Here is a 12,101-nt window from a genome sequence, read left to right as displayed (position 1 = left end):
CTATATAGGTGATATTTTCTGTAGGTTTTTTAAGTATCACTGTTTCTAACAAAAGCTACATTTTTATAGGCCAAAAAAAATAAAAACAGCCTGGGCGAGCACGGAATCCATCAAGTAAGTTATTAGAACTTTCATTGCTGCATTAATGGAAACCATAGATGAGGACTGGGGAAATCCCAGATAGTGAGATATATAGATATTATTGGCTGGATATGATTGTAGATGTTTAATAATAACTGATGAATGACTTGTTATGGGTACAGAAGGTTCAGGCTGGGCTTCGTAGGAGATAACACATGGCAGAAGTGGAGGCCTCCAGCAGACCCCTAGCTGTAATTGCAGCCAATCGTCACCCTACGATCGCCTTGCGTGGGGAGCTGCCGGGCATACAAAGTTTCAGCCGCTGTGTTAAATCCTCTTTTTAATACTATTGTCATACTTCACAGCAGCATTTAAAGGGTTCAACTAATGTAATCTTGACTAGCTCCAATTGCATCAGTTACTGTTGGGTGCAAGCTATGTAACAGTCATCATTGGTGCTGCAGGGAGCAGACTCAACTCTTGAGCCTGCATCATACAGACATAGTGCGCCCTCAATAAGGGGTTAACTGTACTACCTGAGTCTTCATATAACCCTCTGTCCTCTGGATGTCAAAGTACATTATATATGATTTATATGACTTATTTTATGTGTCTGATAGTGAGGAAGATGACAGCGAGGAAGAAGAGGAAACAACTGGGAAGAGTGAGAATAGTAGTGTGATTAGGTAAGTGGAGCGTGTGAGCCTAAATATATAATAAGTGATATATACATACAATATAGAACATTGTATAGTTATAGTTATGGCACTTTCAGTCACTTAGTATAAAAAATGACTGCATATACATAATAACTGATGGAGGAGCCAAAAACAAAAGACCATTGAGGTCAGATCCTTTTCCTTTATTCATGAGCATTTCCCTACCGTCAATAAAGTTGTTCTCCATTTCTATTCCTCCATTCTATAAAATTCCTTGCATGTAAGTGACATCAGGGAGGGGCCTAGAGCTAATTAGGACCTTTCCAGGTAACCTCCAGCCTCCTCTCCTGCACCGATCATTGTCAGGCAGGAGAGGGAGACTTGTGCAGCTCTCTTCCTGCACTTGTCTCTCTCTCCCGGCTCCACCTCTCTGTCCAACTTGCTTTCTTTATTGCAGTCCCTATGGCTGATATGGCTGTAGTTCTGTAAAAAGGATAATTAATGTCAATTGGTGAGAACGGGGATAATGAACGGAAGGTCACAGAAGGAGCAATAAACTATTTACCATACAAGGTGCAGTTTTCTGGGAATGGGACGTCTACTATAAATGTGCAGAACTCTGAATGCCGCTTTTTTTGCTTTGTTTTATAAATTCAATTATAAAACTACTGCAAATAAAAAAACCTCCTGCATTTGTTCTATATTATGTGTCCAATAGTGAGATAGAGGAGGGAGAAGAGATTATAGAGAGTGTAACATCAGAGAGAGGAGAGGAAAATGGCGGAAAAGAGAACATCGGACTGTAAGTAGAGAGACAGTGACATATACTGATATTATAGATTGTAGATGATTGTAGATATTTAATAGTAAATGGGAAATGACTTGTTATAACGATTACAACAGTGATCATTTATGAGAGCGTTACTACATATAGTCTATGTTATATGTCCAGTAGTGAGGAAGAGGAAGGAAAAATATACATCGCTCACATAATAGCAGTGATAAGAGAGGAGGATGGAAGCGGAGATAGCTTCGGACTGTAAGTAGAGAGACAGTGACATATACTGATATTATAGATTGTAGACGATTGTAGATATTTAATAGTAAATGGGAAATGACTTGTTATAACGATTACAACAGTGGTCATTTATGAGAGCGTTACTACATATAGTCTATGTTATGTGTCCAGTAGTGAGGAAGAGGAGGAAGAAGAGTATATAATGATTAAGATAAGACAAAAAGAAGACCACAGTGCAGAGACCACCACATTGTAAGTAGAGAGATAGTGACATATACAGATATTATGGGATGTATACGATCGTAGATGCTTATTAGTAACTGATGAATGACTGATTATATCTGGGTAGAGATGGAGGAACATATAAAACATGGCTGCCCATACACTCGTCTGTAGTTCTACCTTTGTAAAGGGATCAATGAATGTTATTTGGGGAGAAATAGGGGCATGAAGCCACTCCAACACTCCCCATAAAAGAGCGATTACAACAGTGGTCATTTATGAGAGCGTTACTACATGTAGTCTATGTTATGTGTCCAGTAGTGAGGAAGAGGAGGGAGAAGAAGAAATGGATAGAATAGAGTTAGAGAGAAGAGAAGAAGACCACAGCGCAGAGACCACCACCCTGTAAGTAGAGAGACAGTGACATATACAGATATTATAGGCTGCATATGGTTTAGTAGCTGATGAATAACTTGTTATCACTTAGACTGATGAGTAGGGATGAGCGAGTAGTGAAATAATCGGACTCGCTATACTTGTAACGAGTACTCGGGTACTCGTTACGAGTTGCGAGTCCAATGTAAGTCAATGGGAAATGCGAGTAAGCCGCATGATTGTTTAAAAGCCTGCGGTAAAAAGCCGCCGGCTTTTAAACAATCACACAGCCCCATACTGCTTCCCCGCAGCCTCCCATCCCAATCCTCCGCTCTCCCCGCCGCCTCCCATCCTGATCCTAAGTTAGGACCGGGCGGGGAGCGCAGCACCAGGGAGCGGGGAGCGAAGGACCCGGGCGGGGAAGCCGGCAGTGAAAAGGCTTCACCGCTGGCTTTCCCGTTCGGTGCTGCGCTCCCTGATTTATGCTCCCCGCTCCCTGCTGCTTTGCTACCTGCCCAGTCCTAACTTAGGATCGGGATGGGAGGTGGCGGGGGAGCGCACATCAGGGAGAGGGGAGCGCAGCACCGAACGGGAAAGCAGGCGATGAAGTCTTTTCACTGCTGGCTTTCCCGCCGGTTATTTCAAATGAACAGCTGAGGTATCAGCTGATGCTGATCAGCTGTTCATTTGAAGTAGCCGCGGTGTCCTCAGAGGGTTCATGTGTGTTCATGCTTGACTGCATGAACTCACATGAACTTTCCCACGGCCGCACTGCTCAGCTGCACCTCTGGTAGAGAATCTCTACCAGAGATGTAGCTAAGCTACAGAAGAAGACTACATTGGACTAACTCAGACTGAAGATAATTTTTTTAATAAAGATGGAGTCTCTAAGTGTTTTTTTGTTTTATTTCTAATAAAATATTTTTTTTTATGTGTTGTGTTTTTTTTACATTTTTACATTTACAGCTCCATGGGTGTTACCCCCCTTCCAGGCTTCAAACATCTGCCCCAGCCATCTGCTTAACCTCCGCTAGAGACCAAAATTATGGGGGATCCCACGCCAATTTTTTTTTTAATAAATCCTTTATTTTAACACTAAATGACACTTGAGGGGTTAATAAAGATGCAGTCCCTAAATTATTATTTATTTTTTCATTTTTTAATTAATTTTTCCCAAAAATTTTGACGTGGGCTTCGCCATATTTTTATATGTCAGCCAGGTACAGCATCCAGGAACGGGCTGCCCCCAACCCCCAGCTGCCTATTTGTCTTGGCCGGACACAACAATATAGGGAAGCCCCTTTTTTTTCATTATTTCATGAATTTCATTAAATAATGAAAAATAAAATACGTGGGGCTTCGCCCTATTTTTGTGTCCAGTCAGGTACAACTAAGCAGCTGAGGGCTGGAATCCACAGCTTTCTGCCCCCCTTCGCTGCGAATTGCAGTCCGCAGCCACCCCAGAAAATGGCGCGTTCATAGAAACGCCATCTTCTGGCGCTGTATCTAAGTCATCCAGGGCCCTGGTGCGGTGGCTCACTGGGTAACAAAGGGGTTAGGGCCAGCTTTGTATTATCCGCTGGCCCTAAGCCCGAAATTCATGGGGTCACGCCAATATTAGACATGAATTTCTAGTAAAGTATTTAAAAAAAACAAAACACATAGAAAAAAATATTTTATTAGAAATAAAACAAAAAAACACTTAGAGACTCCATCTTTATTAAAAAAATTATCTTCAGTCCGAGGTAGTCCAATGTAGTCTTCTTCTTTAGCTCAGCTACATCTCTGGTAAAGATTCTCTACCAGAGATGTAGCTGAGCTGTGCGGCCGTGGAAAAGTTCATGTGAGTTCATCCAGTCAAGCATGAACTCACATGAACCCTCTGAGGGCACCGCGGCTACTTCAAATGAACAGCTGATCAGCATCAGCTGATACCTCAGCTGTTCATTTGAAATAACCGGTGGGAAAGCCGGCAGTGAAAAGACTTCACCGCCGGATTTCCCTTTCGGTGCTGGGCTCCCTGATGTGCAAAGCACCAGGGAGCGGGGAGCATACATCAGGGAGCGCAGCCCCAAACAGGAAAGACGGCGGTGAAGTCTTTTCACTGCCGGCTTCCCCGCCCGGGTCCTTCGCTCCCCGCTCCCTGGTGCTGCGCTCTCCGCCCGGTCCTAACTTAGGATCGGGATGGGAGGCAGCGGGGGGAGTGGAGGATTGGGATGGGAGGCTGCGGGGAAGCAGTATGGGGCTGTGTGATTGTTTAAAAGCCGGCTGCTTTTTACCGCCGGCTTTTAAACAATCATACGGCTTACTCGCATTTCCCATTGACTTACAGTACATTACATTCGTTACTCAGCGAGTAATCACAAGGAAACTCGCGGAGTAACGAGTAGCCCGAGTACCGTACTATTCAGCGAGTACTGAATAGTAACGACTATACTCGCTCATCTCTACTGAGAAGGATATAAAACATGTTTGTACATATTGGAGGGGGTTATTGACTTGGGGTCCCCTACACCAGGGTTATAGTAAGAACAATTTTCCCGGCTCCTGGTCTTGTCTGATTAGCGATGCCGCTTCAATGTGGCAATGGGCCACTGGAACGGACATCATCTCCTCTACCTTCAACCTTGGTAGTCACAGTGGCCATCAGCAAAACCATTTCCAGTGCCCCATGGCCACTTTGGAGTGGTAAGAAAATATGGATTTCTCTGGATTAAGACATCGGATTGCAGATATCAAGGTGTCATTTTATTCAACTTCCAGTGACCTACATGCCCATTTTGGCGGCTTAGGAGGGACGATCCTACTGATAGACTCTCTAAGTTATTGCATTTACAGTATTAAGGACACACACTAGATGATATTTTCTGATATTTTCTAAGTTTCTCTGTTTCTAATAAAAACTTCATTTTTGTTACAGGCCAAAAGTAAAGACAGCGTGGGCCGACACAGAGCCAATGCCGTAAGTAATAAGTGCAATCATGGCGGCATTTACTCCAATGAGACCTTGGACTTTTGAACGATGACGTCATATTGTGACATAAGCGCCGCACATTACACAGGACAATATCACTGTGTATATCCTCATAGACTGATCAGGATGATAATGTGAACTGCCTGTATCTCAATTTGTTTGTTTGGATATTTTTAAGACGCAAACGGAAATGGTGGATACCAAAATGCTTCACAAGATCGAGCAGGAGCCATGTCAAATACATGTAGGTACTTTACCCTCTTCCCACAAATGGACGCCCCCTTATGTCCTAATTGCTGTCTTCTAGATGCAAAAGTATTCAATGATTCATCCTAGCAGAAGATCAGTCACCACGAATGTGAAAGTGATATTTATACTAGGAGCTAATAATTAGTAATGACATCTATCCAGATATCTACATCATGTAGAAATGTATAGGAGAGACTTTATATTTATTGTCTGTGTCCTATTGGGACTAGGCTTTGTTCCCGATAATTATTTTATAGGGTATTTATTTGTGATCATTTCTTCTATTTCTTCAGCACCAGTAAAGATGAAAAAGCACAACGTCCACCAAAGTAAGTAAAAGCTTCCCCCATTATAGTCTGTGACGTGTTGTTACACTGAGGCTCATAATATTGTGTCTTTCCTTTATATCTTCATACTATATTGTATATCTTAATGGAAGAAACCAATAGTTAAATGTCTATCGCTATTACTGGTGGGCCTTTACCCATAGTGAGAGAAAAGCATTTCCCTATTCAGTTCCCGACTTCTAAACTCACCGACCCTCCCGTCCTTTCTTCTCCATTATAAACACTATTGAACAATTTTTTGGCTTCCCCTTAGGCTCCTCAGAGCTTTCTTATGCTGCTTCAGCAGTACAGCGGCAAAGTAAAAAAAAAAAGGTAAGTTTTTTTTTTTAAATAATTTTTTATTGAATGATTTTAAGATTTACAAAAATCTATTCAGTATGATCTTAAGTTTTCAATAATTATTATATAAACAGTCGGGTGGTGACAAATGAGTTTTTTTCTTATGAAAAAATGCCCAATCATACACTGATGAAGGCGGGTAGGTTGGTGTATAGAAGGGGAGGAAGGAGGATGACGTCACAGTCAAGTTCTGATATTCAGTATGTGGTATGATAGAACTTCATTGCTAGGAGTCCTGCCAGCTGCTGTAAGTTTTCCTTTCTGGCTGATACACTGGCATACTACCGGTGGTGCACATGTGCGGGGCAGGAGGACAGGCTGCATCCCCGGCTGTATCTAGAGCAGCGGCTGTTGTGGTCGTGTGATCAGACTCCCTTCCGCGTATCACTTCATGTGGATTGGGACTCCGGTCGCATGTTCTGACGTTACACAGTACATGACTTATTCAGAGAGTTGTGCCTGATCCCAAACTCTAATCATAGCATGCGCCAATCAAGTCTGCTCTATTAGCCAGTTGTGCCGAAACAAGCACCAGGGTTGGCGTCATGTCAGGGGTAGGATAGTCCATGAGTATATACATATACTGTATACTTAGCGGTGTCCAACTGACTATTTGTATCATACTCTATGTCCAGTTTCTTGTCTATAGGCTCAGCTCTTTTGATATGCACTTGGAACATGTTGTTACCTTAATGTTCTGGACCCCTATACCACCATTATGTAATGTGTTGCCTCCTTCTGTGTTTCGTCATCCAGTGCATGACTTACTTTTTAATTTATGATCTATTAAATTATTATTTTTGTTAAGTGCCACCACTCAAAAACGGGAAGTGACCCCCTTATGTACATCCCGACCACCAGAAGGCCGCCTTTGTTCAGGAGAAGTGGAGTCGCAGGCACGGAGCATCTTTGACCCACATTAAGAATGTGTCATAGTTGGGCTGGGACTGGTAGCTGCTTCCTCCATTGCAATTATTGTCCCTGAAGGGGAGTCTGGAGCACCATTGACTGCACCAACCCATGGAAGCTCTGCAGAAGAAGCAGACAGGCTGCATCTCTAAAGGAGTTATTTACTATGCCGAATGTCCTTGGCAGAAGCTCTACTTTGGCCTTACCACCAGAGAACTGAAGATACAGGTAAGGGAGCATGTGCGGGACATCAAAAAAGCAAGTAGTATTGATGACCCCACTGTACTTAAGACTATTCCGCATCATATTAAGTTATACCATAATTGTAGCCCTAAAGGTCTTAAAGTTAGGGCTATCGACCAGATTGATTTGGGTCAAAGGGGTGGGGATTTTGGAAAAGTATTAGCCCAATTAGAAAGCAGATGGATCTTTCGATTCTGCACTTTAAGCCCATAGGGCCTTAACGAGACCCCCGGCTTTGGATCAATGTTGTAATGTTTATTTAATGCTAGTTAGGTTTCATGTGTTCTTAGGTGACTATTTTTATTGGTGATTGTTTTTATCTCCTGGTGATTAATGCCATATTTTACCCTTCCCACTAGTGATGAGTGAGTATGTTCTGTTAACCCTTTCGGCGCTCTTGCTCAGGCGAACACCGAGTATCTTCAGCGTGCTCAGGTGTTATGTTTCAGTCTCTCTGTGTCCCTGATTTGCGACTGTTTGACAGCTTTAATACATGTGAGGAATGTCTGTTTCTTAAGCATTCCTCACATGTATTAAAGCTGTCAAACAGTCGCAAATCATGGACACAGAGAGAATGAAACATAACACCTGAGCATGCTGAAGATACTTAGTGTTCGCCCGAGCATGCTCGCCGAAAGGGTTAACAGAGCATACTCACTCATCACTACTTCTCACATCTTTTTAATTTAGTTTTCTGTTTTTTTTGGTGCCAAGTAATCCTAGTACTTGTATTTTCATTAATATCATTATATCTTTTGACTTCAGAGCGGAGCACCTTTATCCTCAACCCTGCCATTTACTTACCCTTATTTTGGGTTCCCATGAGAGAGTTTGCTGTAACACGGATGGCAATATTGGCTGAAAACAAGAAAAATGAAAAACTCATTGCCGATGAAAAGGTCGTCTCTTAGTAAACCTCCTGGCTTTTCTTTTGACGGTGCAACGAGCTCACCAACCCGAAAGGCCCTGAAAATTGCTAAGGAAAAAACTGTATTGTATAGGGCCGCCTTGTATTTGTCTTTACATATGGGTCGCGGAGATCAAGCGGCACAGCATTGAATAAGAAATGGGACCCGGGCATTCTTTTCTGACTATCTCCTTTTTTCAGCCCTTCAATGCTTGACGAATAAGAAAAGACTTGGTAAAATCAAAAATACCCCTTAGGCGGAAATGAAAACTTAAACCCGCCAATTTTCTCTGAGCTACAGTTTCAGAAACACCCAAATCCTTCAAGTGTAAGAAATACTGAAACGTGAGGCCTGTAAGAGAAGAAGCATCTTTTTCAAAAAATTATGGCCCCACGAAAAGACACCACTCATTCCATGTCTTATCATAAGCATTTCATGTAGCTGGAACCAAAGAAGTCAGGATCAACGATAGCATCCGCTCATTGGTACCTCCCATAGCTCCGGGGGGCAGGGCGTGCCTTCCTTGGAAGCCTCCGGCATGAGATCCCAGAATGCCTGCCAACGAAAACGTGACAATGCATCTGCACATACATTCTTAACTCCTGGAATATGCCGAGACCTAAACCAGATGTTAAATTGAAGGCACCGAAGAACCAAATACCTGAGTAGTGCTAGAATCGGCAAAGAGGAAGATGTGAAGTTATTTATGTAGCTTACCACTCCAGAGTTGTCTGAGCAGAAACAAACCCTTCTGTTCGCGAGCCTGAGACCCCAGAGCTCAACAGCTACCACAATAGGGAATGGTTCAAGGAAGGAAATGTTACCGCACAGACCAGAGCTAATCCATGCCGCCATGCCCACCATTCACTGCCAAAAATAGCACCAACCCCGGTGGACCCCACAGAGTCGGTGAATGTCTGCAATTCAGAGTTGGAGACTTCGGCTGACTGACAGCAAGTGCGACCATTAAAATTGAGGAGAAATTGTTTCCAAATATTCAAATCCTTTTTCATTAAACTGGTAACCATAATGCGGTGCCGAACCTGGAAATTCCCCTGGTAGCCAAAGACAGCCACCGGGAAAATACTCTGCCCATGGGCATTACTCGGCAATTTTGGGGACTGAGCATGCACGCGATGCCCCGCTACAGTCGATCCCGCAGCTGTTTGAAATTTGCACAATATCACGTCAGTTCATTTGAATGCTGACCGCTCCTTCTAGGATTACGCCTATCCTTGGCACTGTTCCTTTCTGCTCCTATGCATTAAGTAACCGGATTGGATAGACCACACTATATATACACTGGCCCCTTAGAGTACTGACACACCCCCGGAGGAAGCGTGATGCGAAACGGCATATGGGTTCTGAGAGGTGAAGCTATACACTTGCGTCTTGTCCCTGACATACAACACAACTACAATTAATTTACTACTACACCTAAGTGATCCCTTGTTTGTATGTTATTGTGATGGAAGTATATGTAAGCAGAGCTGTACTCATTTAGGTACTCTGTTAGGATGTATTGGCAGATAGGAGCTTAATGACCACCAAAGTATACAGGCACTTTACTTTATATTATCTTTATCTTTGGCTGGTAGTAATTAGCATTTGGATATTTATCATTCTGGTAATACATATCCCATTATGCAGTGTTGGCACTTTATGGATACTCCCATCTATATCTTACCAATTTTTGGAATTGTACATTGTTCGGCTCTGTTCTAGCTCCTAGTCATACCTGTTAGGATCTTTATTTATGTAGTAATTTTATATTGATGCAACGCAGCTTTACATTGCACCTCTCTGCATTGGAGGTTTCTTGTCCCCACTCTGTTCTTTCTTTCCTGTTTTTTTAAATTTGCATTTATCAAATAAAATTGATTTTACTGATCTAGAGTCTCTGTCATCCGGTAGTATAGATCATGCTGCATAGGATTAAGTGGATACCATGATATATTAAATAGGCATAATTAGAGCCGGAAATACTAGTTGATATGAACTAGTACACTCCGCCAAGAAGTGACCACTAGAGTCAAAGGTAAGATTTACGACTCAGTACCATTCACATTGAAGCTTGATGAAAAATTGTATTAGGAATATTTTGGCCAATTGTCCTCCAGATCCTTTTCTACAGAAGGACTTATTTTCTTAACCAACTTTCACAATAATGAATGAATATTTCGCAATTTTCAAAATTTTCATTTTTATGCCATTAAATCAGAGAGATATGTCACACAAAATAATTCATAAATAAAATTTCTCACATGTCTAGTTTACATCAGCACAGTTTAGGAACCAATTTTTTTTTTTTGTAAGGGGTTTATAAGGGTTAAGAGTTGACCAGCGATTTCTAATTTTTCCCACAAAAAATCGGTTGGACTACAGGTCAGTCTAATAGATCTGACAACCTCTACCTGCCCCTGAAGGATCGCCTTCAGTAGCACTGTACCTTCAAGGACTCCTATATCCATTATATATACGGTACTATTTACTATATATCTCCTGCATTTTATTGCACCTAAAGATACCCCCAGCAAGCTCTGGCAGATTCTCACACCCACTGTGTCATTTTTTCCTCGTCCCTTACACTTCTCTCCCCTTGCCACCCACTGGGCCAATCTTCAAAAAAAATCCCAGACCGATACACCAGGAGTGAATGCATCCACCTGGCAGTCCACCTGATACTCCAGGTACCGGCTGCTTGTACCAGGTAACTACCCTTCCTATACCATACCTTTACACCGGATGTCATCGGTTACACCCCCCATAAACCAAGTATACCTTAAATCGCTCTAGGATAATACTATTGTGCCAACGAACTAACTTCCAGAGACCCCAAGTAAGTCCTCAACCAGGATCCACACAAACCCCACCTAGGGTTAATAGAAGATAAACAATACCTGTACCCTTCCACAGGTACGTCCCTGTCCTTCTAACTTCTTTTAAACTTACCCTAGCATGTAATTCATATTAACTTCATTCTTCCTCTCTTCTCCTAATAGGATCCACCTTAATCTACATCCAGGTCTGAACAATACCCCAGGACCCTTTGTGCCTTATTTTTAGCCTTTTAAACAACCAATATTTACTATACGCATGTAGATATTTTTAATTGTATCTTTTATCTAAAAATAAAACTTTATTATTTTACTACTCCACTGTCTATGCTCTTCAATTAGATCAGCGCTAATTTTATTATTATTTTTTATTGTATTTTCTAATACCCCATTCTCTATATATAGATTTTTTTTTTCAATTACATCACCTTGAATTTATAATCTTCTAATTAAAATTTAGAGACCACATCACATTTGAAGTAACTTTGAGGGGCCTTTATAACAGAAAACACCCAAAAGTGACACCATTCTAAAAACTGCACCCCTCAAGGTGCTCAAAACCACCTTTAAGTGCTTCACAGGAATTTTTGGAATGTGGAAGATAAAAATGAACATTTAACTTTTTTCAAAAAAATGTTACTTTAGACCCCATTTTTTTTATTTTTGCCAGGGTATCGGGAAAAAATAGACAACAAAATTTGTTGTGCAATTCCTCCTGAACACGCTTATACCCCATATGTGAGGGAAAACCACTGTTTTGGCGCACGGCAGGGTTCGGGAGGGAAGGATCGCCATTTGACTTTTTGAATGTAAAATTTGCTTGAATAATTAGCAGATGCCATGTTGCGTTTGGGGAGCCCCTGATGTGCCTAAACAGTGACACCATTTTGGATACTAGACCCCACAGGGAACTTATCTAGGTGTGTGGTGAGCACTTTGA

The sequence above is a fragment of the Phyllobates terribilis genome, unplaced genomic scaffold, assembly GCF_046119375.1.
Source record: "Phyllobates terribilis strain yellow unplaced genomic scaffold, ASM4611937v1 Scaffold_13__5_contigs__length_258822181, whole genome shotgun sequence".
Classification (NCBI taxonomy): Eukaryota; Metazoa; Chordata; class Amphibia; order Anura; family Dendrobatidae; genus Phyllobates; species Phyllobates terribilis.
This window is presented reverse-complemented; position numbering follows the sequence as displayed.